Genomic DNA, 15768 nt, shown 5'->3' with positions numbered 1-15768 from the left:
CACAAAGGATTTTGAAGCCAACTCCTGCTTGGTATAAGGAAGAGCTGGGCCAAGAAAGAGGTAGCACAAACTTAGAAGTTAGAATGAATGGCAAATGAGAGGAAAAATGGTAATATTTGCTTTTCATTAATGGTCTTTTTACAGGATTACGCCTTGTTCTCTGCCAGTTCATACTGACTTCTGTGGCAGGCTAGGATGTTCATCAACTCAGCATCCTCAACTCTTAAATCTCTGGTCCTCTCCCTTTGCAACATAATGATGGTAGCTGATAGATTATATATCATCTTATTGGTGTCAGCTCTTATCAACCACATAGCTAGAACTTCTCCAGGATGATCTGTCCTCAGCCTAACCCTTTGGTCTTCCAATAGTGCACCCATAACTTTTGTCAAGTCCATCCATCTTGCAGCTTGTTGTCCTCTTCTTCTCTTTCCTTCTACCTTTTCCAGTATAATAGCCTTCTCAACAGAGCAAGGTCTTCACATATGTCCAAAATACAATAACTTCAGCCTGATCATTTGTGCCTTGAGTAAGAACTCTGGGTTGATTTGTTTGATGACCCATTTGTTTGTTTCCTTGCCTATCCATAGTAGTTTCAGGAGTCTTCTCCAACACCAAAGTTCAAAAGCTTCAATATTCTTTCTCTTCTGCTTCTTCAAAGTTCAGCTTTTGCCTCCACAGAGTGTCAGCTGATAAAATGCAGGAATTCTATTTTTCTCTCCCTCTCTGTGCCAGCTGTTATTTGTTAGTGGATTTCAGCAAAGTTGTTTTCTACCCTTATGATGATCAGCTCTGGACACATAAGGAATTTACCAGGTACTGAACCAATTAACTAATTCAAAATATTTAAGTACTAGTTAGATATATCAGTTTTAATCTTCATCTGCTTTCTCCAGATTTAACACAGTAAATTATTTTGAAAACAGTATGCCACAAATATAATATAGTTTTACAGTACTGCATACTGAGTCTGAAACTGAATGAATGTGAATTCAAGAGTCTCCTTCTATGGGCTTAAGAAAAAGAAATCCCTATGGCATTATTTTTCATTTCCAGTCGTAAATATCAATTCACTGTGTTTTTAAAAAGCATTTCTTCTGAATCAGTCTGACTTTTCACTTAAATTTTAATTGAGCAGACTTTGCAATATTAAACTTAAATGAGTTGAAAAGGCTGCTCATCGTTTAAATAAAATTTTATTAACTTTTCTCATGACTGATGGTAAAATATCTCCACAAGTTTGGAGGGACATAGCTTAATCGCAATTTCAGAACAACCTCAGGAAGACTGGCTGTTTTTTCAGCATTCATTAGTGGCTGGTGGTAAAGGCCATGAATGTATTTTTTAAAAAAAAAAGTCTGTTAAGACCCACCCAGTGGAGTGGAATGGTTGTTGCAAGTGTGGTAAATTTTAGGAAGAGATCTCTTGCACAGATGTAATTCTCTGTGGCTTTAGATGTGTGCTTTCTGGAGAACAGTTTTTTACTGCTGCCGTGAATCACTGTGAGGAAACAGCTGCAAAACACCTGATCTAACAGGCGGCATTTCAAAGAAATCATGTTGCACCACCTGGCTGGGCAGAATAAGGGATGATTGTGCAAAACTGTCAGCCAACCCTTCCGTTTCTCAAGCCAGTGTTTTTGTTGCACAAAATGTTTTTAATACTCTAAAGCCAAGGCAGGTTGCTATGTGCATTTTCTAAACAAGAGTTTATTGATTGGCTAGAAACACCCACCTCTTTTAAGAATGTGGAAAAAAGCATAAAATTTGTTAATTTGTTAAAACATTTGCTGGCAATTGACAGAAATGATGTTGCCTGGCTCAGAGTTGCCCTTAAAAATTGGAAAAAAATGGGGATGTAGATGTAAATGCCATGATGTGATTATACCTACTAAGATCAGGATTGTGTCAAGCTATGGTATTCCCTGTGACACTCTATGTAAGTGAAAGCTGAAGAAGCAAGATTGGAAGAGTATTGAAGTTTTTGTATTTTGGTGTTGGAGAAGACTCCTGAGAATATAATGGACAGCCAAGAAAACAAACTGATAGATCATCAAACAAATCAACCCAGAGTTCTCACACGAGACACAAATGACCAGGCTCAATTTATCCTACTTCAGATACATTATGCGAAGACCCAGCTCTCTGGAGAAGGCTCTGATGCTGGGAAAGGTGGAAGGAAAGAGAAGAAGAGGACGACCAGCAGCAGGGTGGATGGACTCAGTTACAGTGGTGATGAATGTACCATTGGAAGACCTGAAAGACAAGAATAGGGACAGATCATCATGGAGAAAATCTATGTGGTTGCTAGGAGTCAACAATGATTTGATGGCACATAGTCAATCAATCAATCAATCAGATGTGTGAAGCTATTTGAAGTCAGTGAAACTAGGAGAGTTACAGGACAGGGAACAGCAATTTCTGTCTCTGAAATAGTTTGACTATTGGAAAATGGTTAGGATGGCATTCAAATCCTCTGTTGTAAAAGGCAGTTAAAGAGAAGATCAAGAGTATGTTTTCTTCTCAGCTATTAACAATGCAGTTATCCTGATTCATTGGGAAGGAGGAGGATAAGATAGATTATTGTCACAATAAACTATAGCAGTCACAGAGTCCTAGTTTACCCCTTTCAATATTGAGTATCCTGTAGAATTTGAATCCATTATACTGGTTGCATTCAGGATTTCTGTTGCTGGCTTCCCTGAGAAAGTTTCCAAGTGCCTCTCCCCAAAGTGAGCAATCAAAACCAAGACCAGCTCACACAAGAAGCAAAATTTCATGCAATTTGAGGATTCTCCACCCAAAACCTCGCCAGGTTACTCATGGGATCTTGGACAAAAGTGCTGGAACCTTGTAAAACTTGGTGTTCTTGAGAGATTTTAGACATTTTAATTTTTTAAATAACTATTTTAATTTTAAATACATTTTGGGTGCAATGGATGCTTTGGCACCTATAAGCACTATACCATAGGCACCCTTTTAGGCAGGTCTGAAAATGAACTTTGTGTTTGCATGATCAGACATCCATGATCGTCTCATATGCTTTCTTATTAGAAAGTGTCCTCATTATATCTAATAGTTAAACCATAGCTTTCTAATCCTTCAAGCTTCAAGGTTTGATTCTGACTTCTCAACCAAGATTATAAGCCACAGTTTGTAAATCTGGATTGAAAAACATACTCAAAGCAGAATTTGCGGCTTCCATAGAAATAGTCTATTACGCTTAATTTTGGGGAGTGGGGGGAAAAGAGGGAGTAGAGGTCGTAGATAAGCATAGTCCTGATTCCAAACTTCCAGTCTGTGCTTCAGAGGATTGGAATTGTGAATCTGCAAACAGCAATTATATCATTGGGCAGGAGTCCCCTTTCCTTCATATAGTCCATTCTTCTTGAGATGAAAGCATGTTGCTGCCTATTTCTAATCTAGGAATCCAAGGCTTTCTAAAGTGACATTCCCAGGATGTAATCTCCTGTAGAGTTTACAGCAAGATATGGTAGAGCTACCCAATGACAAATTGTGGTTGACACAGAATACACATTGGGATCTTCCAGGTAGCTCTCTGAATCAGCCTCCTCAGCATGCTGAACTTGAGATGTATTGGGAATACACTCCCAAATTCCCAAGTAACATGACCTTCTGGGGTTATGATCTCAATACCTCTGGAATGGGCCAGATTACGGAAGGCTATTTTGCATGTTATACAGTGAGTTAAGACCATTAGGGTTTTCTGAGGCAATGCTCATAAATTTTCCTGGTCTTATTTCCCTGGGGACTTTGATATCGGAATAAGTTATGTACAAAAGTGGATCATCATCAAAATCTATCTATGTGGTCGTTAAGAGTCGACAATGACTTGATGGCACATAATCAATCAATCAATCAATCAATCGGATGCCTATTTCCTGTCTCTTTGGCTGGACTCCAAGACTGGGATCCCTGTCAAGTGAGGATGAGAAAGTTTCAGTAATCCCTGCCCCACTTGTTGCTGCATTCCTTTGATTCTTTTCATTTATAGTCTAATACTAAATAAGAAATGGCTTGATGTTGTCTTGCTGTGCATCTTGCATTCCCACCCACTGGCTGCTGCAGGGAGATACTGAGTAGAGGGTTCTTCCATGTTTCTTAGGCAGTGTTTCTCAATCTCAGCAACTTTAAGATGGGTGGACTTCATCTCCCAGAATTCCCCAGCCAACATGCTGGCTGGGGGTTTCTGGGAGTTGAAGTCCACCCATCTTAAAGTTGCTGAGGTTGAGAAATACTGTTCTTAGGGAAGGCTTGTAACTTAATGGAAGAACAGATGCTCACCATCTTCCTGGTCCTTTATTTAAAGTCCTGAAAGGGGAATTCTATTTTGATGATTTTGCTGTTCTTTTCTGTGGTCCAACTAAATGACCGTTTATTTTTTAAATTTGTATATAATTTTTAATATCTGTTTCCGGTACTGCTGTACTCCACCTAGAGTCTGTCTGGATCAGGATGGGCTATAAATATTGTAAAATAAAGAAGTAGCCCCACTGCAGGATTTCTTTTCTTCCTTTCTCTCTCTTCTGGAAAAAAAGTGAGGGGACCTTTGTTTCAGGATCTGCAGCAGCTCAGGTCTAGGCAGTGATTTTCATTCCTTGTTCTCAAACTTTCAGGTTAGCAGAAATAAAGAAAGGCACTGATCAACTTCAGATTGCTTCTGCTGTTTTGGGGACTGAAAATGGTGACAGTGTGGAAGTTGCCTCACTGTTAAAATACCTTTCTATTTTTGAAATAAATATACCTTTGTTTTTAAAATAAAAATAATGGATAATAAAAAGAAAAAAAAGCTTTCTATTTTTCAAAGAACAAGTTATGGAAGCTCAGTTTGGCCCTTAGTGTCTGGGTTTGACATCCCAATTAGTAGTAAATTTAGATTTGTAAACTGGGATTGAGAAAACTATGTGATAACTTCATCGCTTACCTCAGAGCCACAAAATCCAAATCATTAGCACATGAAGTGGCTTTACACACATCACCCCACAGGAAGAAATACATCAATAAAAGAGAACAAGAATTTGCTTAATGCTTGCCTAGCAAATGTATATAAAAATAACAGTAGACTTCACTGGAGTAGGGAAGTCTAGGCCAAGATAATTTCTTTGTCTGCATAATCTGCTGCTTAAATATGAAAGGTTGATGGGCAACATCAAGGCTCCTTACTTTGAAAACAAACTTTCCTTCTTTGTCTGTAATTTTATTTCTTTTTGTTCTTTGACCATAATAAAGTTTGTTGTTGAAACTGAACGTAGATTGGTCAGCATTTCAAAGAGAGGAATCCCTCTGTAAGTAGCTTCCCAATATACTTCCTCCATCATCCATAAATGATGATATGTTTTTCTTAGGCTGGTTGTGACAGATGAGAGTATTCTCTTAGCAGATGTGCGAAAGTAACCAGAATGTTTACATGGCCACAAGAAAACTTTTACCACTAAAAATATTTGATCATGCTGTTTGGGCTAAAATGACCACCCAGATGTTACTGCAGATCCATGAAAAGTCAGAGACAGCTAGCATTGTGTCATAAAACTGGCCAAATTTGAATTCTGCTAAACTACAAATGCATTCCATTTCAAACAAGCAAAACTCGGCCTCTTTTAAGTTGACTGGTCTAGTGTTCCGCATACAAAGAGAACCTTTAGTTCTTTAGAGGTACCCTCATAACCATCTCCAACACAGAATGTCCTAGTTCTCTTTAAAATTATTTATGTGTTTTTTATAATAGTTTTATTAAAGTTTACATATACAAAGATAAAAAAACTAATACAAACTAAGAAGATATAAAAAGTAAAGAAAAGAAGAAATGCAAAGAAATATAGAAAAAGAAAAAAGAAGGTATATATAAAAGATGACCCCCCCTTCCCCTCCAGACAAGTATAAACAATTCCAATAAGTTAAGGTGTTGAACTGGGCCAGGCAGATCCAGGTTCCTGTTAGCCCTGAGCCATGTAAATTTACTAGATTACCAACCATTATCTCTCAGCCCAACCTTCTTCAGATAATTGTTGTAGAGAATTGAGGGATAGAGTTCTATGTATCCCACCTTAACTTCCTGGAGGAAAAACTATCAGATGAATGAATGAATGAATGAATGAATGAATGAATATCTAAATTTTGACTACAAACTGTTTATGAGGTCTTATGCCATTGCTTAAGAACGCTAGCCTTGAAGCAATTATGATTAATTGGCTAAATAGTTTACTGATGAGGTTGCTTGCATCCTGTCAACTTAAATTTTATTTCCACTGAGTTAAAGATGGTGGAATTAGTATATCATGTACTCACATTATAATGGATGCTTTTACCTCATGCAGTTGGAAGATGGGGACAAGGAAGACCAAACCACTTCTTCTCTGAATCTTTGTCTGTCTTGAGAGGACCGGTTGTTTGAACCTTGGAAATGATTAATGCCTCCTTGAGGAAAAATGTGATGAAGCCATTCTTCAAGAACTGGAAGAACTGTTATTTAGATCTAAGTATTTATTTTAACAGTTACAATCCAGAGCCAAATCTGTTTTTTATTTTTTTGACATATTGGAATGTATGGCAGCCTCTCAACTTTAGTTAATGTTGGATGATGCTATTTATCTGGTTCTATTCCAGCCTTATTTTAGATTTGCTTTTGGGATGGAGGCAGCAATGGATGTGTTTGCATATGACTTATGCCAGCTGGGCAGCAGGGGGATGAGAAGTTTTATTTGTGCCTTCTCAGACGCTTCATCCTTTGGATTCAGCAAGGGCTCTGAACAAAATCATTTGGGGAAGGTCCCTTTCTCCACTAATGACTCAGGAATTTACCTGGTCCTGTTAGGTAGACATTTTTTAATCAGCCAGTCTCTTTGGAGCGCTGCTTCAGTTTCCACAAACATCCTCAAAAATAATTTATCATTTAGCCTCATTTATTTTCGTACTTTTTGATGGAAATGTAGCTTGGACTGACCACCCACCCACCACTGGATTTTTTGGGACTCAATAAAGTAAGCCTACCTTCCCTATCATTGAATCCTGCTTCTGTGCACGATTCAAAGTACCAGTTATTATCACCAGAACTGTAAATGCTTGATTCTAAGGCATGTCAAGGAAGACTTTCTCCAATGTCAGACTGACTAAACCCTGATTTCTGAAGAAGAGATCCTCTTTTGAACCCTAAAATCAGTGGGTGGTAGGTTAGCAAGGACTCATGGAAGAGTCATTTCTATTTTCCAAGTTTTGTTCTATACTTTTGGCCCTCTTCTAAACTCTTCCACAAGGTGAAAGAGATTTAGTTTATATGGGCTTTTGTATTTAAGCTTAACTGCAATATTTTAATTAAATTCCATATGTACTCTTCCTCTTCTTCCTTAAGACATTTTTCAATTGTTTAGTTGTCTCATTGTTATTTGATTGCTGTTCAGTGCCTAGAGTTCCATTCCTGCAAGAGCAAAATACAAATTATTCTAAGAAGTTCCTATTAATACATATCCTCTTATCACTTGCGTGCTGGCAGGTTTGTTTATTTATTTCTATATTTATTTAAAGTGTTTATATCCTGTCCTTCAGCCAGAAAAGCTTATATAATAATAAAAACCAGAGAGCTCTTGCCTTCAGGCTTAAAAAGATGCAATCCAGAAGGAAAGGTGGACCAGAAGGGAAAAGAACGCAAAATAGTTCAGGCACCAAATCTTAATGTTTCCTCGGGACCAAGAAGAGTTTATAGTAATCGTAGATCTATACTATATAGAGTATGTAACTATAGTAAATATAGTATGTAGCATCAGATATGATTTGCATGGAAGACAGCCACGAGAATGTACCTTGTAGTGTACTGAAAGATCATCTATTTCATCCCCTGCACAGATGCTTTTTCAATGGAGCCAGTTCACATTTGCCATTCCCACCAATCAAGTACAGTGGAATCATATTGCATATATCTATATGCCCCAGTCTAGAGTTCCCCCAAAATTTCCTGAATGTTCATCCAGTTTCCTGGATTAACATATTATCCCTTCCCTGGCTGTTCAGCACAAAATAGCCCTATCAAGATACATCTAGGGGAAAAGGTGATTCAAATTTATCACGGGCTTAATTTCAGGAAATGCCAAGAGTAACTTCTTCTTTCATCTTAGTTAGATGGAATATTTTAATAAAAAGCCACATAAAAATCCTGTTTCAGAATTTTAGCAAAGGAAAGACAGTTTACAGTTTATAAGGACATAGATTCAGTCTTAGCTGGCTTGCCCTGTGGCTTATATATTTATTCAGCCCCAAACAAGTATTCAAATGTTTGCCTTTTTATTAACATCCCCCTGACAAACATAATTTTCCATTAATTTCTCCATTGATGTCATTTTATGTCTTCTTAATTGGGTTAGAGGATTTTTGCCACAAGATTCTATTTACAGGAATAACAGAATACGAGACTATAATTATATTGAAAAACAGGGTACAGTCCTTGGCAAAATTTTCTTGTGCAAATCCCATGGAAATAAATGGGGACTGCTCTGAGCATAGTTTTCTCACACAGTGATCTCACACACAGGGAGAGACGCATATACCTCCTTGTTACACAAGTGTGATCAGATGGTGGAATCAAGGCTGAATTTACTCAGATGAAAGCACGTCTGTGGGTAGCTCTCATTTCATTATGTTTTAATAAGGGAAAATAAATGTTCTGTAACCAGAATAACTGGAGGACTGAAGGATGGAACTTTGTACAATTGCAGCCACCATCTTGACAAAGTAGACACCCCAACTTTGCTGGTCCTTCAACAGTGGGACAGCTACTTGGGTGGGGCCTGAGTTATTATTACAAAGTTATTATTTCAGATAACAATACCAGTTTTTTAGCTACTTGTAAAGTGTGCCAGTTTGCCAAGTCTCCATTATGAAGGATTTGCCTTCTCTTTAATGGACTTCCCAGTTTATCTTCCCTATTGGGTTTTTGGGGGATCTGAAACATGTATTTGTAGTTGAGGGGGGAAAAAAGACATTTAATAGGGGAGCAGTTTGTTATAATCTCAGGCACTGTGCCAAGTACAATAAAGCTCACTTTTATCTGTCATTTACACATTCAAAAAGATTTAGAAACACCCTGAAGCACATCTCTTCCTATGTTTGCCAGACTTCTGAAGTCTCTTATCCTCAAGACAAGGCAACCTTTAATGCCTTTTTATGGACTAAGAATCAAGTTTTCCCACCACAACTTTGAATGGGTTTCTCCCTCATTGAAAACTGCATTGTTCTTGGTCTTTACATTTTTAAAATTGCCAGATTTCTCCTTCACAATAGCTTTGATGTTTGCATTCTTCCCATCTGCCTCCTATTTGTCTCTCAGCAGAGCCCTGCAACCCCAAATCTTCAGCAGCTGCTCATTTTCTGTTCTCTGCTGAAGATTCTGCTCATCTTTTTGGCTATTTGCTGAGATCCTGGTCTTGACAGATATGGATCCCAAGACATGGCTCTCCAACAACAATTTAACCAGCTTTGTTTCCTTAAAACAGGGTTTCTCAACCAGAGTTTGGTGGAGCCCTAGGGTTCTATGAGAGGTCACTAGGGGTTGCCTAGGAGATCACAATTTATTTAAAAAATGATTTCAAATTTGGGCAACTTCATATTGAAGAAGTAAGTTTCATTCTTTATTTTTAGTTTAAGAACACTGTTAATGCATATATACAGGCCTACACATGAAACAAATAGAATAATTTTGTAACTTCTGGTTTATATATGAGCCTAAATGTGCAGGGGTTCCCCAAGGCCTGAAAAACATTTCAAGGGTTCCTCCAGGGTCAAAAGATTGAAAAAAGCTGCCTTAAAAAATGACATCATATTCTAGGAAGCTACAGTAGCTAAGTCCCACGAGAACACTGATGGACCAAGTTCAAAAGTAGGTAATGTAAATGATAGGTTGGGGGCAAAACAATATTTCTCTAGCTTGAAAGGAAAGTTAAAAATCTGAGTTTGTGGCTGAGTAACTGTAAAAGCCAGGCAGAGTTGTTTTCTATCAGATCTTTAATCTGTGTTTCAGAGATTGAATGAGAAAACAAATTCTCAAAAGCCTGGCTGCCACTGTATTGGAGGAAAATTCACATTGGGTGAGAAAGAAGAAAGAGATCAAGTGTCTCTGCCTAGTAGGGTAAACCAGATAGGAATCACAACCAGATGAGCTACTTCTACTTTATTGTAAAGCTACATTGACAGAATCTTGCAAGTCTGAAAAAACAATCCTCCCTCCTGTCTCCTTTACAGCCCAAGAAACTAGGGAGGATCCCTTCTGAGCCTCTTGCCCCACCCACTATCCAGTTGAGGACTATGCTGTCTCTTATTCCTTTGGCAGCATCTCTTGGCCCAGTCTCCCAAGGTCTTTCCCACAAACCATCACAGGTGAGCCTTTCAAAAGACAATTGAGTAGTTCCTTGTCACCTTGTGATTTCAAATTTTAAAAATCTATGGGAAGAGCCAAAAGCAAACCAGTGAACAAGAACAAGGTCTGTTGTTGTTGTTTTGTTTTGTAAAACAAAAGTTCTGCAAACTGGTAAATTTTTGTAGCTCAGAGGATTATTGTAGAGGCAGGGGAAAAGGACCTTCTGTTACCTTGTGGCCCTTTATTTTATCTCAATTCAGTTGAGATATTGGTTAATGAATATTATATGAGAAACAAAGCAAATTGGCAGAAATCATTTTCAGTTCATAAAATAATGAGCTCTCTTTGGAAGAGGAGATCTGTAACAGTTCTCCTTTCTTATTTAAGCAGTGGGACACATCAAATAGCATTCAAAGAGGTTATTTTGGCAGAACAGCAGATTAAGGATATTGTAAACCATCAGTTTGCAAGATCACATCTTGTAGGTACTCCTACCTCTCTTTCTCTCTTCCTCCATGTTCTCTAGAATAGATTGGGAATTGGGGAAAATAATTGAAAGTAGTAATACTCATTGGAATCAAGGGATTTAAAATAGAACAAGGATGCCAGGTGGGGATATTTAGTCCCAATTCAACTATGATGACTTAGTTGCTGCCAAAAATAACTTCCTTGCTGTAAGAGTTACGTGTCACTGAAGAATGCTCAAATTTACTCCTTTATGGGATGACTGGGCCATAGAATTAGAGGCATGGACTTCCAGCCATCTGGAACTTAGAACATGGGGAAAGACATTTCAGTAGCAACTGTGTTATTACACAAAGGTATATGAACTGGCCCTGAATTTTATGCTTCTTCTACAGAGTCTGAATTAGCTTGGAATATGTTTATTGGGTGGGTTCACTTTTATAGTTCTTTGAAGGATAGGATACATAAGCATTCCTAACACTGGATGTGTTAGGGGCCACGGTGGCTCAGCGGTTAAGACGCTGAGTCAGAGGACCATTAAGGTTGGCAGCTTGGCAGTCTGAAACCCGAGAGTGCAAGCCACATGACGGAGTGAGCTCCCATCAGCTTGTCCCAGCTCCTGCTAACCTAGCAGTTCAAAAGCATGCAAATGCAAGTAGATGAATAGGTACCACTTTGGTAGGAAAAATAACAGGGACATGAAAGGAGCCCCCTCAGGCGTTCCCCGGGCAACGGTGACGTCACCGGCAAATCCTTTCAATACCGAAGCGCCTTGGTAGGTGCTTCTAACAGACACACACACACAAAAAAACCTTGGGTGTGTTCAGTCAGAGATTGGACAGCCATCTGATTGCATGCTTTAATTAGTGCCTGAGCCACAGGTCACTATGACTTTTTTCAGTAAATATTGCTCTAATATTTGGATAACTAGGTTCCAAACCTATGTCTGCCAAATTTACGCAGACCACTTTTGCTGGTATCAAGGTGAATATTAATATAGTGGTTCATACCACTAGACTGTAAATAGAAAGGGGAAGTGAACTTTTGTTCAGAATAAAAAGCCCTTATATTTGTGGCAATATATTTAGGGGAACAATATATTTATTGACTTTCTGTGAGAAGAAATAAACCTGTCAACACCAAGAGTTAGAATTGTGAACCCCCTAACTCAGTTATTAATTAAGAAAAAGCAGATAGGGGAGATTCAGGTCTTGGTTCTTTGGTCATTGCTGTTGCCTATGTAGCTGTGCCAATTAGTGCACCATTATTTTTATGAGACAGAAGTGCAAGAACACTATCACCACCAAAGTGAGATTAATTTCCTCTTCTAATAAGGATGAACAGGAGAAGCGGATTGTTTCAGACGCAAGTTTAGGTGGAGTCTGCATTTTCCCCCTTTGGTTGCTTTATCACTTTTGTGATGCACGTGGTTTTCCTGTTAAAAACGTTATTTCTGGAGGGAAGAGAACTTGTTGATTACATTTCTGTGCTTGTGGGCCAGGTTACTTGTTCATACAAACCAGCTCTAAGTACACTTTTTTTGGAAATCTAGAAAGTGTAAAAAGACTGAGGCTGAGGAATAAAATTCTGCAAGGCTGTTTCTTAAGCTGCTCAACCAATGCATTTCTTGAAGGCCCATCGTAGCCCTGAGCTGGGGAATAATAATACATCAGTGTTTCTCAATCTGATGGGTAGATCTCAATTCCCAGAATTCCCCAGGCAGCATCTTAAAGTTGCCAAGGTTGAGAAACACCGATTTACATAACACAAGCTTCCCATATTGCAGGAAAGATGGCCCCATTAAACCAGGATGTAGGACCTCCATGGCTACCAAATGTTGCTAAAGTCATAGATTAAAGGCAGGTGCATGAGCATAGCCAACTAAAAAGTGTGTTTTTATCCCAGAAGTCTGTAAATAGGTATGTGTCATGCCTTGCATTTAGCTTCAGAGCTGTTCCAAATATTTCTAACAAAGTGTACCTTTTTATGTGATGGAAGGGAGAAGAAAAAAATTAAATATTTGGGAAGTGATCACATTAACTTTAATTTTATTCGAATTAAATCACATTTTGTTTTGCCCTAGCTCTGCCCAGTTTGGAGTATCCTGCCCTCACTCTGACCACCACTGAAAAGTCAAGTGAAGCCTTTGGACCAGAAGAAGCTTATCTGAGGAGATGGCACCCTGCTTTCATCTTTCAGTGTGCCAAAAGCACAGCTATAATTGTCAGTCCATGAGCCACATTGCTCCATCCCTTAATGGTTCATGCTGGTGCCTGCATCAGCTTCAGCCAATCTCCCAAAATATAAAGCATTCCTTCAAACTCTCATATATGTCAGCATAAATCTAACTACTGGATCTGTTGTATAAAAAGAGGTTGGGTTGTATACACAACCCAATAACACACAGCACAGCAAGATGGAACCTGCCCTTGACTCTTATATGGATATTATGCCGGTAATATCATCACATCACATTGGGGCTGGTGGTGGGCAGGCGGAGGAGGAATGGAATGTCCTCTGCAACCAAGCCTGGAAATACAAGCCAAAAGGATTTAAATATCAAGACAGTCTCCCAATGAGAAAAACCATCTAAAATTGTTGGGCTTCAAGCTACAAAAGGCCCATTGATTACTGGGCTCCCTCCATGGACACAGGTAGGTTGCACAGTTGTTTCTCTAGTTTGGAGAACAGCTTCTTCAGACTTCTAGCTCTAATCTTTTGCTTATTCAAAAGCAGTACACACACACACACACACACACACACACAAACACAGAAGGATGAACAATCTTGATGTACAAGGAAGGAACGTTTCCATATTGTGGACCTGTTCTTCCAGAGATAATACAATCCAGGTCAAAACAAGTTGGATCTTCGCTCCTGAGCCCAGTTTCCTATTTACCAACAGGTTCCCTATCTTGTCTCAATTTCATTTCAGCCTGTTTTCTCTCTTCCAGTCCATTATTGATCTTAAATAGTGTTCAGCCAAACATTGCTTCCATGGTGTAAGGAGCAGGAGAGTTGGGTGTCATCAGCATAATCATGGCACCTCACTCCAAAGCTCTGGATGATCTCCCCAAGTAGTTTCCATGAATGTGAAGAACCAGGGGATACAAGATGGGACATAATAAGTCAAGGGTCTAGATTTCAAATGGTATTGCCCTAGCACTCAGAGGTGTTTGCAAGGTGGGGGGAGAGGAATGGCAAGGGGACTAAAATGGCAAGTATAAGCATCGGTTGAAGTCTCATCCCTTTCTATGTGTGTTAATGATGTACACACATACAAACAGGCAAGGCTCTAATCTGCTGTTGCATCACCATTTTGGATTCTGTGGCTCATCCGTTGTGGGCGTATCTGCAAGGACTGCCTTCTGGACTCTATGTGATAGTAAGTATTGATCAGTGTCTTCAAGGCCCAGGGATGTCAGACAGTCCAGAGACAGAGCTTGCTGGATGGTCTGGAAACTTGCAGAGGGCAAGTACAATGAGCAGGACCTTGCAGACATTTTTTGAAAAACAAAAAATGCCAGGTAACTGCATCCCAGGGCTATTTGGAAGGATGCCTTCTTGTCCTGAAATAGCCAACAGAAAACTGAGATGATAAAGGTCATGATGGTGGGTAGGCAGGTAGGAACAACACACTATAGTGAGAATACTGAATCCAGGAACATTGTCAAGCCCTAGACCCCATCTTCAAGCAGAAGTTCAAACCATCCAGAATGGGCTGGAGACTCTCTAAATCCTCGATCAGTACTCAATAAATTCTCTAAAATAAACATTTTAGCCCACATCTAGTCCTTCATCAGGAAATTGTACAGTATAGGACAGCCTTTCTCAACCTTTTGACCCTGAAGGAAACCTTGAAGTATTTTTCAGGCCTTGGGGAACCCCTGCACATTCAGGCTCAAATATAGGTCAGAAGTTACAAAATTATTATATTTGTTTCATGGGTAGGCCTGTATATATGCATTAACAGTGTTTCTAAACTAAAAATAAAGAATGAAACTTACCTCTTAATGTGAAGTTGCCTGAATCAGAAGTAATTTTTTAAAGAAATCATGATCTCCTGGGGAACCCCTAGTCTGGTATAGGATATTCACAACCTTCCAGAATCAGATGGGAAAGACACATCATACCGGTGGCACTATATTCCAAATCCTCCAGAGCTCTCCTTTGTCCAAATCAATGCCATTTGGTCACCCAATTAATTCCATCAGAATTTCTTATTGGGAATAAACGATTTTCTCAGCGCTTTTTGGACAAGACAGTTCTGGATTGTACCCTCTTAGTTTCTATGGGGGTGGGTGGAGTAGCTGCTAAAAACTGTTTGCATTAAGGTCCCTCCATCCGGAAGCCCGGACAGCATTACCGCAAACAAAGGTACATTCAGTCCTTTCTGAAATGTTAGGTATCGTTTGAACTCTACAAGTCAAATACTCTTATTTTTCAGGTTGGATTATTGTCACGTTAAAACAAAAACAAACAGTTCAGTCCTAGTTATGTTTTATCTTCTGTATGTTTTTCTCAAAAACTGTGGAGGTATTATTACTGCAGACCATTTAAAAACATAACATTTGAAATGTGGGCTCCAGTTTAATTTCAGAACAGAAAGCGATTGGTATTATAAAGCGTAATGTTTATAGGAAGGAATGTTTTTCCTTTTTGGTTCTTCCACCTCCACCTTTATGTTTAGTGGACGTTTCAAAGAGAACTGGTGCTAGTTTGATTATTTTTTACATAGTGGGATAGGAGGTTTAAGGCATTCCTTTAGAATTATAATTAATGTCAGGCTGAACCCTGCATTTAAGGGAAGGCATTGTAGATTATGGTCACAGAAAATGGCAACACAGGAGCCAATTTGGTGTAGTGGTTAAGGCACCAGACTTGAAACTGGGAGACCATGAATTCTAGTCCTGCCTTAGGTATGAAGCCAGCTGCTGCCTTTGG

General features: G+C 39.0%; 1 long non-coding RNA gene across 3 annotated transcripts; it reads left to right on the top strand.

The window, feature by feature from the left end:
* Positions 1–9872: 9872 nt before the first annotated feature.
* LOC134491789 (uncharacterized) lies at positions 9873–13151 on the top strand. Of its 3 annotated transcripts, none has more exons than XR_010067359.1 (3): positions 9873–10113; positions 10750–10840; positions 12908–13151. It is a non-coding gene; the product is annotated as an uncharacterized LOC134491789 (long non-coding RNA). The 3 variants fall into 3 exon arrangements; XR_010067360.1 differs by having other exon boundaries at positions 10747–10840; XR_010067361.1 differs by lacking the exon at positions 9873–10113 and adding an exon at positions 10316–10379 and having other exon boundaries at positions 10747–10840.
* The last annotated feature ends 2617 nt before the right edge of the window (positions 13152–15768 follow it).

This window comes from Candoia aspera, chromosome 2, assembly GCF_035149785.1.
Source record: "Candoia aspera isolate rCanAsp1 chromosome 2, rCanAsp1.hap2, whole genome shotgun sequence".
NCBI classification, from domain to species: domain Eukaryota; kingdom Metazoa; phylum Chordata; class Lepidosauria; order Squamata; family Boidae; genus Candoia; species Candoia aspera.
Note: the sequence above shows the minus strand (reverse complement) of the source record. Positions and strands in the feature narration are given on the sequence as shown.